The 11,473-nt window shown below is 41.8% G+C and overlaps 1 protein-coding gene and 1 long non-coding RNA gene across 3 annotated transcripts in view; one reads left to right on the plus strand and one right to left on the minus strand.

Moving 5' to 3' along the window:
• Positions 1-545: 545 nt before the first annotated feature.
• LOC130358627 (uncharacterized) overlaps positions 546-11,473 on the minus strand; it is a 64,699-nt gene continuing 53,771 nt past the window's right edge. The window contains exons 3-4 of the long non-coding RNA XR_008889589.1: positions 864-960; positions 546-683 (exon numbers count right to left, since the gene is read on the minus strand). This is a non-coding gene — a long non-coding RNA (uncharacterized LOC130358627). The remainder of the gene's footprint in view (positions 684-863; positions 961-11,473) is intronic.
• Positions 11,078-11,473, plus strand: part of NR4A1 (nuclear receptor subfamily 4 group A member 1) — a 64,319-nt gene continuing 63,923 nt past the window's right edge. For both annotated transcript variants that reach the window (XM_056562121.1, XM_056562122.1), the window contains exon 1: positions 11,078-11,302. The gene's annotated coding sequence lies outside the window, so the exon portion shown is untranslated. The remainder of the gene's footprint in view (positions 11,303-11,473) is intronic.

The raw sequence follows: 11,473 nt of genomic DNA on the forward strand, positions 1-11,473 counted from the left end.
AGACGGCTAAGCATGTTCTCTCCTGGTTATGAGGCACATGACAGGGACAGACTTGCAATGTAAGGTTATGAGCCCATTACAGTCACGGGCGGGAAAAGAAGTGCTCAGCCATGCCATTAGTTTCTAGTAATTGGTCGGGGTCTGATCACTTAGACCCTGACTGATCAAAATTTTTGATGTGTCTTTGGGTCACACAAGGGTTTTGTTGTTTGTTTTTTATTTTAGTTTTTAAACTACAGGTTCACCTTTTAAAAATATACTTTTTAGTCTCCAGAGGTAATAAAAACAGGGATGCAGCTGTGACCTTTTGGTTGTGTTTGGTTACTTAACTTATATCAGAGTCCTATAGATTGGTGATAGAGGTGGGGCAACACTGTGTTCAGTGTATGTGAGATGCCAGAGCAGGGATCTCAGTCCAGTGAAAGGACTTTGGATAGAATACAACTCTTTGCAGTGTCTGGGAGGGGGAATGCCATAGGGGAGTTCCTGGCCTATACCTTCTCCATATACCTAACAACAAAAATCCAACATGGAGCTCTTCAAATCTTTATTGGTTAAATCTTCTTAAAAGCATGTTACAGTACAGACAATATACTTGACATGTTTCAACGACTGCGGTCTTGATCATAAGTTCACCATAAAGTTATAAAGGATGCCAAGTAGCAGCAAATGTCATACGTAAACTTCCATAGAAGAGAGAGAAAAAAAAAACATACAGTATACTGCTTGGTAGAAGGTTTTTTTTACATTTTTTTTTATATATTACTAGAAAGGTGACTGTGCATATGCTCATTCACTTATATTTCGTAAGAAGCCCTTGATCTACATTATTGTGCGTATGAATAGTTGTCATTTCTGCTTACATTATTGCTATTGAAGAGAAAGCAATGGAATTTGGCTTCAATAATCTTTTTATATAAATGCTGCATCACTATGTTTCCTTTCTTGTCACTTTCACTACTAAAAATAAGATAGAGGATTATGAGCGGAGGAAGTTAGCAATATTCATATGATGAGTAAACACTGGCATAAGGGTGAAATATAATAGAATGTGTGGTTAAAAAAGAGGAAACCCTTCCCAAAAGAGGAAGATCCGGAGCCAAACCAACACTTAACTCTCTCAATCGTCTTCCAGTCTTTTAGTTAACATTTTGTTGTCCTTTCAGATCTAAGCCAAACAATTTGCAGTGTTTATTTACTATTATCTGATTCATAAACACTTAGATCTATAGATATAAATATTCAAATATAAATGGTGAATTTGCCTTGCATGTAGTGTATTGGTCAGTATATGGTCTTCATTTGGTCAGTATTTTAGCCAAAACCAGTAGTGGGTATAAAATACAGAAAAAGGTGCACAATTTTCTACAAGACTTTGTTCCAAGAGAATACAGATACTCCTAGGAATCGATCCCTTCCCGACTCCAGACCACTAGGGATGTTGCGATCAGCACCTTCACTACTGCCATAGACTAACCACGTGATCATTTACTGGTTAACTAGCCTAGACCAACAAATGTTAATATCATTACCTCCTTTAAAATCTTAGACCACTAGAGATATAGCTATTAATTCCTCCACTAAACTAGACTAAAATCCTTGGTGAAAGCAAAATTAAATACTATGGAAGATGTAAATATATGGATAAGAAAGCTTTACTACCCCAACAATTGGCTGTTATTACTGGAGGAAACCTCTTCCAGACACAAACAAATGTAACCTAGTATCACATGTCCTTGTAATGCATGAATGTGTTGGAGCGGGTGATGTTCTTACAGGGCTGTCCGACAGTTAGGCACATAGAGGTGATCCATTCTAGTAAGATATCCATATGCCTCAATGGAGTTACTCTTTACCCCCTTAAGGGAGTATTCATGAGGAAAAAATGTATATCAACTGGCTCCAGAAAGTTTAAACAGATTTGTAAATTACTTCTATTAAAAAATCTTAATCCTTCCAATAATTATCAGCTGCTGAAGTTGTTTTTGTTTTCTGTCTGGCAACAGTGCTCTCTGCTGACATCTCGGGAACTGCACAGAGTAGAAGAGATTTGCTTCTTCTCTGGACCGTTCCCAAGACAGGTGTCATCAGAGAGCACTTAGACAGAAAAGAACAACTCAACTTCAGCAGCTCATAAGTACTGAAAGGATTAAGATTTTTTAATAGAAGTAATTTGCAAATTTGTTTCTGGAGCCAGTTGATATATAAAAAAAAGTTTTTTCCCTGGATAACCTCTTTAACACGGTGGCTCAGTGGTTAGCACTGTTGCCTTGCAGCACTGGGGTTCAAATCCCACCAAGGACCACATCTGCAAGGAGTTTGTACGTTCTCCCTGTGTTTGCGCAGGTTCCCTCTGAGTGTTCTGGTTTCCTCCCATACTCCAAAAACATACTAATAGGTGAATTTAGTTTGTGAGCCCAATGGGGCAGGGACCTATTTGAGTGTACAGCACTGCAGAATCTGTGTGCACAATATAAATAATTATTATGACCTTTATTATTATTAATTTAAAAAAATTAAATAAAAACCTACTTCGACCTTAAGGACCAAGAGCAGAAACTTAATTTTTTTGTCAACACAGCTTTAAGATGTCAGATTGCGGGAGTCCCCAGCGGCAGGACCCCCACGATCAGACATCTTATCCCCTATCCTTTTGGATAGGGGATGAGATGTATTAGGGCTGGAGTACGCCTTTAATGTCTTCTGTCCTCTGGGTCCTTACATGATGGAGGGTTTCAGTCATGTCAGCTGCTGTGACATCACAACTAGATTACTGTTCGTTGAGTGACTATGACATCACAAGTGTGTTGTGATATCAAAAGCTTGTCAACCTGGAAAGCTTAGTGACAGCAGGAATGTATTTTCATCAGATACTGTGTAGACAAGGACGGCACCAGGATACAGTGCGTTGTACTCGTGGATCATATAAATCCAATGGAAGAAGAAGAAATCCCGGCACAAACGGCTTGGATACAAATAAAAGGATTTATTTGTAATACAGCATATTACATACATGTAACAAGATGCGTTTCGGGCAATTGCAGCCTTGAGAGGCTGCAATAGCCGAAATGCGTCTTGTTACGTGTATGTAATATGCTGTATTACAAATAAATCCTTTTATATGCATCCAAGCCGTTGGTGCCGGGATTTCTTCTTCTTCTTTTTTCATCAGGTACACTGCTATATTATCACACACAGGTTTTAGTCAGGTAAACCACTGTGACATTACAACTGAGTTATTCTCGTGTAACTCCTATGATCAGGGCTGTATTTTCTATTAGGAACCCAAGGGCCTGTGCCTAGGGCAGCAGTGTTGAGGGGGGACAGCACTTCAGTGAGTAGAAATTAAATGACAAAAACTTTTGATGTAGCTGCTGCCACCATGATATAACCTGGAACAAATTTCCCTTCCCCCTTTGGCTGAGCTCCGGCAGCTGGGCAGCTGAGTACCCTTTTTAATAAGAGTACCTGATCACTTTGTGATGCCAGGGCACAGTTATGCTATACATGGTCTGAGGTTGGAGGCAGCTTCTCCTGGGCCAAACACTATGAGCAAATAAACACACTGACATCAGGTTACAGACTATGGTCTTTACTGAGTAGATGCAGGTGGAATTGAATAGACAACTGGCCTTTGGTGCGAGTGTGCAGCGTAACACCTTGGGAGCCCTGTTGCTGTTCTGAGACTTGTAGTAGTTGACTGAATGAATTCTGGTAGCTAGGCTCCTGCCAATATACTGTAGCTTTCTAAGCAGGGGCATAAATTTCCCACACAGGAGTATTTTCTTGCAGGAAGACCAGGATAGAGATTAGAGTAGAAATAGGCCTCTCCTCAGAGCACACGACGCACAGCACACCTGAGCCAAGCTGTTGCTCAGGAGCCACACTAGGGTGAACTGACTAACTCCTCCCCCGTACCTCATTATACAAGGGAGACTTTTGGGGTCTCATTGGCTGGCAGGGTCCCATGGGGTTCACTGCAGGGTCTCATGGGTAACACCCTTAAAGGCACAATAACAATTAATACATAATTATCCCAACAACAGAACTTTAGTGGGCCCAACACCTTGTGCTGCCAGGCTGCCCGAGACAGTCCAAAACCTTAGGACAGCTACCGGTCCTAAGTGTGAGAGCCATGGTGAAACTGCAAAAAAATCTGGATGTATTTACGGTGTTTTTTGCTGCGTATGTGACAGATGTGCATGAAAAACTCTGACTCTAGTGAAATCATCATCCTGTACTATATTCAGTCCTAGAGTCTAGGGCTGCATGAGCCGTAAATATGGCCTTGCCTATAATATCACAGATGTATTTTTATCAGATGAACTACTGTGACATCTTAATTTGCTTTCCATCAGGTATGCTGCTATGACATCATAACTCTCCATCTGGGAACTGCTGGAATATCAGTCACGCGTGTTTTTAAGTAAGGTATACAGATTGGACAATATGGATGTGTCTCAGAAAGAACCACTGCCATGATAACACAACTGTATTCCAGTTAGTTAGGCTTCGTGGGGGGATGTACCATATGTATCAACAAGTTAAAGGGAACCAATCATGAGATTTTACCTTCTACATAACGCATGGTAACACATTATATATGGTAAAATCTTCTTCCTTACCATAACCTGGGGGAAGTTTCTGCCCGCAGGGATGGTGAGGATATGAAGTTGTTAATGTTTCTCCCCAGTAGTAAGGTGGGGCACGTCAAAGGCGGAGTCAAGGGGGGGCACAAATTTAGCTTTTGCCTCGGGTGGCAAAAATCCTTGCACCAGCCCTGCCGACTATCCCCCAAGGACAGAAGTCTGTGGAAAGAAGGGGTTAGGCATATTCAATTTTAACATGCCAAATCCTTTTGTTCTTGGCTGCCTCTTTCTCCCCGCCTTTTATACTCGTGTACCTTTGGCTGAGCCTTGTGTATGGGGTGATCGAAAAGGTGGCTAAAATAACATTTGTCTTATATCTATATTCTGTATATGGCCAGCTTTGGAGGGTCCAATATTGTCACTTATCTGCCAAAAATACAGTAGAATACAGTCAGCTTTAAGAGAAAATGTCACATTTTTAATACCATTTTGAGTCTTTTTTTTTTTGTTTTTTTTTTTTTTTACTTTAACTTCTGCGACTTTACCCGAACACATAATTTTCACCAAGCAGCTGAATCCCTGAAATAAAAGTTGAGCGCAAAGAATTCCCCGAGCTGTGCGCGGAGCCTTATGAAGTGAGTCATGTACAATGTAAACAGTCAAACCACTGGAACTTGTAGCGTGTTTATAAAGGCGAGCACACAACACAGAGGAAAGTTTATGCGTGCAGTGCGTCACAGAACAGGATCTGGGGTCCCCGTGTTTGCTCAACTTTTACTGTGTGAAAAAGAGATTACAAAAGCAGCTCAATCGATAAGATCCACTCTGGAAACAGAATAGAATTTTTATTTTTTTTATTTAGAGCTGTAGTATATTATTGCAGCAGACAGATGTTACACTGATTTTTATCTTACTATTTTTATTTTTTTTTACTTTGTGTTCATGGCCAAAAAGCTGGTCACATACATAATTGTTGTCCGCATGCAGTGTTTCCTAACCAGGGTGCCTCAAACTGGCGCAAAACTACAACTCTCAGCATGCCCGGACAGCCTTTGGCAACTGTTGGAGGCACCCTGGTTGGGAAACACTGATATAATTCAGCCAACAGCTTTTTATATGTTGTTACTATTTAAAATTATTAAAGGGGTATTCCGAGCAAAAACATTTTACCCCCCGCGTTCTCCCTGCAGCACCCACTTTCTATGAGGGTGCTGAATCTCCAGTTTCGGAAACCTCTGGGTTTCTGGGACTGGGGACGTGATGTCACGCCCCCTCCATTCAGGTATATGGTCAGGATTAGGTACTGAGTAACATATTAAAGGAGTTCTGGAGTGAAACATAACTTATCCCCTATCCAAAGGGGATAAGTTATAGATTGTGGGGGTCTGACTGCTGGAACCAACCCGACCCCCCACCACCCCCCCGCAATCTCCTGAACTGGGCCCTGTCAGTCTGCTGGAAGGGGCGTGCCGACCCCTGCACAGAGATACATGAAGGGGGTGTTTAGGAGGGGTCCCAGCTGTCACACCCCCCACAATCTGTAACTTACCCCCTATCTTTTGGACAGGGGATAACTTGTGTTTCACTGCACGACTCCTTTTTAATTCTTTTTTGTGGGATCTGACAGGTACACTTTAGGATATAGTCTGTCAGTGTAGCCTTGGCCAGTTTGATAAAATGCCACTTTACGTTTTAAAAATTTCCAATGGGAGGTTACATAACTTGACATGGTAGTGTTCCCTATTTATACAAATAACAGCCCTAACTTTCAATATGACACTGATGTATAAAAAGGTAGTCACAGATCCATACCAAAGCCTAATTTAAAATGTAGAGATACAAAATGTAGCAAATTTGGCACAAATCCAACAATTTTGGCACAATGTACATGTTCGTTGTGTATATAAAAACATAGAATGTGTTGGCAGATAAGAACCATGCAGCCCATCTAGTCTACCCGATGAGGGGAATTCATCAAATCTGAGTTTTAGCCATTATTAGTCGTGGAGAAAGTGGAAGACATTTACCTAGATTAAAGTAGAGCAGTTCTGTGGTTATTCATCAAAGTCTGTGAGCCATGTGAAAGCCTATTAAGGCTGTATTTGTGGGAGGGGCGTGTGATTATAGAACGCGCTCCTGCATCCTGGCAGGGCATATCGTGCGTTTGCAGCAGCGTTTCTGATCTCCCGCCAAAATTCCAAGCTCCGGAGGCCGCTTAACTTCTTGGAGTAGCTGTTCATAGCATCATTGAGGATGGGTGGTCTGCTGCCTCCCGGCGGGTTGCTTGGCCGCCCGCCATCAGCAGTGGCAAGGTCCACAATAAATTTTAAGGTACAGGGGGTGGCGAGGCAGCAGGTAGCGGGCCGGACTTTGCTGCCGAGGGCCTTTGTGTGCGGCGCGGCAAGATTTAACTGTATGTGCAGCCACATCTGGTTCAGCTTGCCGCCCAGGCACAGCACCATTCAGCATGCAGTGTTGTCACAGACATCATAAAAGTTGTGTGTATCAGCATGTGGCACTGACAAGTTTTATCCCAGTACTTCCCTCTGTCCCTGTTGCGTCACCCCCTATCAATAGGTTTGCTACAACACGTTCCAGGTATATGTTCACTATAACTTATGTTATGCATTTGTCATTATTATGTGATTACTTCACTATATCACGTGTACATCCGCTAGAACCGTTAACTTACATAAGGCTATAGGGAATGCATACTACTATATTCTGGATATGCCTGTTATAAACATACGATGCAGGCGTAATTTTACATACAGTGGCTTAAGATTCCATGCTTCCTTCCATTATTTAATTTTTTTTTTAATATATACAGCAACAGGAGAATACAGCAGCACACTGCTAGCACAAAGATAAAGATAAAACATGAGTGTATAGATACAACATGAAAAGCTGTTCAGCTATGGTGCAGTAATGAAATAGTGAGATACTTAGCTTGCAATTTGGCGGCCAAATAGCTTGAACCGTCCCACCACGGTAAGGTGATCTCATTGGGACGGACCCTACACTGTGAATATGCCTCTGTGTGAACAGATCGGCAGGCATTGCAGGATCTGAAACATCCAAATCACCTTGTATTTTATTACTTGCCTCTAAAAAGAAACCAAAACCGATTTCTATCATGCTCAAAGAGCAAACAAAAAAAAAAAAAGTGTATATATAATTATTGGGCATAGTCACTCATAGCATTCCTATGGTACATTAGCTCATATTAGTTATATGGTAGTATGCTCATAACATTCATACGGAACTCACACTGTTCATACGCTCATAGTTTTTCACACTGTACAAGCCATAGCTTTTACTGTTTAGACACCCCTGGTATCCATAGTGATTTAGTGCATTGAATTTATGCTGTGCATTTACACGGTTACAAATGCTCACAGTATTCATACTGCACATATACATGTAGCATTTATAGTATTGAATACTGCGCATATGCTTATAGCAGTTGCACGGTGAATACTCATAGCATTGGTATGGTACATTCACAAATCATTATAGGGGACAGCCGCTCATAGCATTTTTCAGTACATTTGCTCATATCATCCATACGAATTTGTATGTCATGGCATTTATACGGTACTTACACTCATAGTATTTATACTGTTCATATGCTCTTAGTATTTATACGGTACAAGTGTATAACTCTATACTGGCCATATGTTCATAGTATTCGTACTGCTCCTCTGTGTATATCAATAGCGTTTACTTGTACTTACGTTCTTATTACACTGTGCATGCATTTTAGCTTATACTGCGCATAGGTGTGTAGCCTTTATCAGATACACATTCATGTCAATTGCTGTGCATAGATTTACTGTACATAGGTTCATAGGTATATACAGATGTCGATGCCATGGAATTTTTACATGCATACTTATGATAAACTATACGTTATAGAACATTACTATAGCCATGCCATGTGCTAGATACCTTTTTGAAATCACGCATGTATGTTAATATTTGTTAGTTTAGCTGTACTGCCAGACATATATTACTACAGGCGATTTGGTGCACTTTTGTATCAATAAGATTAGTATCACACAAACAAAAAAACTGTTTAGCTCACTAGTTAGCATTCGGATTAGCTTCGTATGTGATATTTAGCCTCTGCCTTACAACTGTTTTCATAACTACTACATCACGACTTAAAGGAGGTTGTATACCCATTATGCCTGCCATGTCTGCAGGGGGATACACATTGTATTGTTACTGACACATTTTCGGAGCAATAACGTTATCACTCATAGGCGGTTCTACATCCGTAATAGCTGCCACATCTGCAGGGGGGATGCACAGTATAGTTATTGTTACTGACATGTTTTTAGAAGCATTAACGTCATCACCCATAGGCAGTGCTATATTTATAGTGCCTGCCACGTCTTCAGGGGGATGGACTGCTAGTTATTGTTACCGACACCTCTTCAAAATAAGAACATTACGATACATAGGCGGTAGTATACCTGTTATGCCTGCTACGTCTGCAGGGGGATGCACTGCATTTATTGTTAATGGCACATCTTCAGAGCATTAATATCGTGACTCACAGGCAGTTGTATACCAGTTATGCCTGTTACAGGGTTGCACTGAGTAATCATGGTTCTGGTAAGTCTTCAGAGCAAGAATATTTGACATATAGGTAGTAGTATACCCATCATGTCTGCCACATCTGCAGGGGGAGTGCACTGCGTAATTATGGTTATTGTTAAGCACTCAGAACATTAATATCGACACAAAGGCGGTCGTATACCCGTGTTGACTACCAGGTCAGTAGGGGGATGCACGGCGTAATTATTGTTACTGACACGTTTTCAGAGCAATAACATCACTGGCATAGGTCATGGTAGGGAATCAAAGGCTATTGTTTGGGTTTTTGGCCCTTTTATAGGTGGGCCCTTGTAAGAGGTTAAGGCTCATTAAAACTAACATGTTAAGCAATTTATTGTCCAGGTTCAGATACATTTTCACAGCTAGTTGAGCGATTGTTACTTGGGCAAAGGTACGCCTCTGCAGCTCCAAGGCCGTGTGGTTCTTGGTAGTCGAGATTACTAAGGCCGATTTTTTTCTTCTATGGTCCGGTGAGGATGAGGTATGTGCTAATTGGTTGTTTGATTACTGCCAGACTTTTTGGCCCTCTATAGGCTTGGTCGCGGTTTTGGGCACACTTCTGACAGCTGTAAGTATGTTATTATTCTTATATCAGTAGTTAGTATTGGCATTTTGTTGTTAGTATTATTGGTGTCATAATTAGTGTTATCTTTATTTCATTATTAATATCATTGTTATTACTATTATCATCATTACTATTATTGACATTACCGTTATCGTTTGTTCTGTGTTTCGTTATTTTGTTATGGTTATTCTCATGACTAGTCTCAGGCACGTTTTTTTAGCCCTGCCCACAATTGATAAATTCGGTGTACAGACTTTGATGAATCACCACAAAACTGCTCTACTTTTAATTTAGGTAAATGTCGCAGAGGAGCCAGGACTGTAATACAATTGTTGCATAGAGCCATTTCGATAGTTCTATAGGGCAGGAGTGAATCAGGTGTCCCTGTGGGGTGGTCCCATTAGTTTGGGACCCTCTCTGTGGTTGAGGGATGGGTTTTAGAGTCTTTCTTGCCCTCCCTGTGTTTTGAATCGGGGTTGTACAGTGCCTGGCCCCCTACCTTCTATCCAGAGGTGTAACTTGCAGCTACTGGGACCTGATGCAATATCTGCCACAGGGCCCCATGTGCCGAATGCTGGTATCTTTTTGGGAAGATATGCTTTTGAGGCCCCCTTGGGCACCAGGGCCCCGATGTGACTGCTACCTCTGCACCCCTTATAGCTACGCCCCTGCTTCTACCTCATATCTTGTAACCATATTATGGTGTAGGGGAATAAGTCACACTTTCTTGGTGACCATACTTTACTGTGGCTTGTACGTTACTCTCTATATTCACCTTCCCTAGAGTATACAAGACCTAAAGCTTGCCGTCATGAGTATTACAATAGTCTGCGTGAATTCTCCTTTCTTTATAGTACAGTAAAGACCTACAGACCGCCAGTCTGATACCCGCTTTATCTCTCACTTACACCAATGTAGGCGACAAGCAGAAGTAGTAAAAAAAAGAAACGAGAGGAGATTCTGCATTATGGGAGCTGACGTCTTGAGTCGTATTTTTAGGGAGATAAGGACTTGGCAGGCATCAAGTGTCTGTAATTAGTCCTCCTTGTGCAGGCTGAGCCTAAAAATACAAGCTGCCCCCATTGTTGTCTGTGGAAGAACTGCTGGGGCTTGTGACACAAAAGGCATGAGAGTTATTTTGGTCTTTTCTTCTGTGCGGCTATATTTAGCTCACTGATGCAGATACAGGGATTCCACTGACGTCAATGGAGCTCTGGGCTGATGTCACTGGCCCTCCTCCCTCGGTCAGGAGAAGGAAGAACCTGGCAGAGAGAATGCGAGCAAGGCTGTGTGCTGTGCACAAACAAAGGGGCATCATATTTCCATGCCTGTCTCCCTGCCTGGGCAATGGGCAGCCGACTGCAACAGAGCAGGAGCTCCCACAGCATAGGAGGGGGGCACAGGGAGGGGGAGAGGGCTGTAAGTGACCCAGGGATCCCCGCTTCTCTCCCCCCACGAACAGCAGCAGGTGGAAGTGTCTGACTCCTGTAACTTGATGAGAGACACAGAGAGTCCCCAATGTGTAAGTACATAGGCTTCTGTGCCTGCATGTGATACATATGGTGCATGCTTGCCAGTATTTTTATACCTGTCATTCTGTTATTGTTCATGTTGTTGCTATTTTGTTTGCGAAAGAAACTTTGTAACAAGTTCCTTAAAGGAATTGTCCAGTTTAGTAGATTTTGATTTATTG

This window comes from Hyla sarda, chromosome 2, assembly GCF_029499605.1.
Source record: "Hyla sarda isolate aHylSar1 chromosome 2, aHylSar1.hap1, whole genome shotgun sequence".
NCBI lineage: Eukaryota > Metazoa > Chordata > Amphibia > Anura > Hylidae > Hyla > Hyla sarda.